Genomic DNA, 2,882 nt, shown 5'->3' on the forward strand with positions numbered 1-2,882 from the left:
AGGATTCCTGGTTTTCACCCAGGCGGCCCGGGTTCAACTCCCGGTATGGGAATTTCCTTATTGGTTTAGTTGTTGCTCACTCTATACGTATATAGTACCAGGAGAAATATGAGGAATTTGTCTTCACATGTAGTTAAACAACTTACCATCAAAATTAATTTCCCATTCCGGGACTTAAACCGAGTTGAAAAGCAGGAAACCTTTCCCGCTTTCCCATAGTGAGAAACTAATAAGTGCCGTAGAAAACGTTTAGAACAGCTTTGTTGGCTCTCAAATCACTTGTCAGGTTACTTCAAGAAACTATAATAGTTTGGGAACATGAGTTCATTATGGTCTCAGAGTTCTCGATCATGTTGACATCACTTTTCCCATATGGCCTAGTGGTCAGGATTCCTGGTTTTCACCCAAAAAAACAACATTAAAATCCCCCTCTTTAACCACATCACACACATTTAGCCTCTTCTACGTGACCTCCTTTTGATAACCAATGACTTTTGTTTTTAACTTCCACTCACTGAGCCTCCCCTGAAACAGTTTGGACCCCCCTTTGGGGAGGCCCACCTTCCACTTTGAAATCCTCTGGTTAAAGGGTCAGGATCCCTGGTTTTCACCTGGGTTGAATTAATTATGTTTGAATTAATTATTATTACACGTGAACACGTATTTGAATTCAATACATGAAATAGTCACCGGAGTCTTGGTCTGCGTCCCAATATATAAACCCTGCAGATGCTGCATCTATATACAGTATGTATAACTAGTAGTAGCAGCAGCTTTAGAAGCAGTAATTTCCCATACCGGGAGTTGAACCCGGGCCGCCTGGGTGAAAACCAGGAATCCTGACCGCTAGACCATATGGGACATGTGACTATGATGTGATCGAGAACTCTGAGACCATAATGAACTCATGTTCCCAAACTAGTGTAGTTTCCTGAAGTAACCTGACAAGAACACCCTGAAGGGAGAATCTTTGTTGTCACTTCGTTGTTGTCATGTCCCATATGGTCTAGCAGTCAGGATTCCTGGTTTTCACCCAGGCGGCCCGGGTTCAACTCCCGGTATGGGAAACTGAATTTACCACATGTTGGATATCCCAGATAAATGGTTCTTTAAATGGACTCTCTGAATGTTTCTGTAACCTGTTCACCTCTCAGAGCAACATTATCTTTGTTTCATGCCCCATCTTTAACTTTAGCCATGAGCCACAGGGTCTACAGGAGGTTTCGAAGTCTGAGACTGTGGGCCTCCTGTCAGACAAATCCTGGAATCCTCCCCTCACCCGGCCTTAGTTTACCTGCTTAGCATTGCTTACTTCCCGGATGCCTATGGGACCCTGATCATGATCACGTAGACACTCACCAACTGAGCCAAGATAGTTTGACAAAACTTCAGACTAAAGCAAATACATAACAAAGGTCTGTCCTACGGCACTTATTAGTTTCTGACTCTGGGAAAGTGGGAAAACATTAAAATCCCCCTCTTTAACCACATCACACACCTCTTCTACGTGACCTCCTTTTGGTAACTAATGACTTTTGTTTTTAACTTCCACTCACTGAGCCTCCCCTGAAACAGTTTGGACCCCCCTTTGGGGAGGCCCACCTTCCACTTTGAAATCCTCTGGTTAAAGGGTCAGGATCCCTGGTTTTCACCTGGGTTGAATTAATTATGTTTGAATTAATTATTATTACACGTGAACACGTATTTGAATTCAATACATGAAATAGTCACCGGAGTCTTGGTCTGCGTCCCAATATATAAACCCTGCAGATGCTGCATCTATATACAGTATGTATAACCAGTAGTAGCAGCAGCTTTAGAAGAAGTAATTTCCCATACCGGGAGTTGAACCCGGGCCGCCTAGGTGAAAACCAGGAATCCTGACCGCTAGACCATATGGGACATGTGACTATGATGTGATTGAGAACTCTGAGACCATAATGAACTCATGTTCCCAAACTAGTGTAGTTTCCTGAAGTAACCTGACAAGAACACCCTGAAGGGAGAATCTTTGTTGTCACTTCGTTGTTGTCATGTCCCATATGGTCTAGCGGTCAGGATTCCTGGTTTTCACCTGGGTTGAATTAATTATGACAGTGAGTTGTTTAATTACACGTGAACACGTATTTGAATTCAAATACATGAAATAGTCATCTGAGTCTTGGTCCCAATATTTAAACCCTGCGGATGCTGCATCTATATGCAGTATGTAGAGAGTGAGCAAGGCCCCAACCAACCATCTGTAGTTGGAACAAGTAATTTCCCATGGGTGAAAACCAGGAATCCTGACCGCTAGACCATATGGGACACGTCTAAGCTTAGAGATGACTGGCACAAGATTGTTGAGGCTTGATACAAAGCTAACGTCATCTTGCAATGACCGCTCTTAAAGTTAATCTACAGACTAACGCCACCGTTCTCAGGGTATGAAGTCATCAAGAAAAGCTCTGTGTAGTTTGAGACGCTCAAAATACCTGGAGACAGAACGGTAGGGACACGTTTCCAAAAGCATGTAGGAAACGTAGATGTCCATAAAAATAAACCAGCTGCACAGTTTCAGTTGATGTGCTGAACCCTGATTAAAGTCTGTCAGAGACCAACGTCACTATTAATTTACCAGGAGATAAATCAGTTCCCATACCGGGAGTTGAACCCGGGCCGCCTGGGTGAAAACCAGGAATCCTGACCGCTAGACCATATGGGACATGACAACAATGAAGTGACAACAAAGATTCTCCCTTCAGGGTGTTCTTGTCAGGTAACTTCAAGAAACTACACAAGTTCGGGAACATGAGTTCATTATGGTCTCAGAGTTCTCGATCACATCATAGTCACATGTCCCATATGGTCTAGCGGTCAGGATTCCTGGTTTTCACCCAGGC

At 43.5% G+C, this 2,882-nt stretch overlaps 4 non-coding genes across 4 annotated transcripts; 1 reads left to right on the top strand and 3 right to left on the bottom strand.

Moving 5' to 3' along the window:
- Positions 1–789: 789 nt before the first annotated feature.
- trnae-uuc lies at positions 790–861 on the bottom strand. The gene has a single exon. It is a non-coding gene; the product is annotated as a tRNA-Glu (tRNA).
- Positions 862–995: 134 nt separating this feature from the next.
- On the top strand, positions 996–1,067 carry trnae-uuc. The gene has a single exon. It is a non-coding gene; the product is annotated as a tRNA-Glu (tRNA).
- A 763-nt stretch (positions 1,068–1,830) lies between these two features.
- On the bottom strand, positions 1,831–1,902 carry trnae-uuc. The gene has a single exon. It is a non-coding gene; the product is annotated as a tRNA-Glu (tRNA).
- A 730-nt stretch (positions 1,903–2,632) lies between these two features.
- trnae-uuc lies at positions 2,633–2,704 on the bottom strand. The gene has a single exon. It is a non-coding gene; the product is annotated as a tRNA-Glu (tRNA).
- Positions 2,705–2,882: the final 178 nt, after the last annotated feature.

Source organism: Micropterus dolomieu, linkage group LG03, assembly GCF_021292245.1.
Source record: "Micropterus dolomieu isolate WLL.071019.BEF.003 ecotype Adirondacks linkage group LG03, ASM2129224v1, whole genome shotgun sequence".
NCBI lineage: Eukaryota > Metazoa > Chordata > Actinopteri > Centrarchiformes > Centrarchidae > Micropterus > Micropterus dolomieu.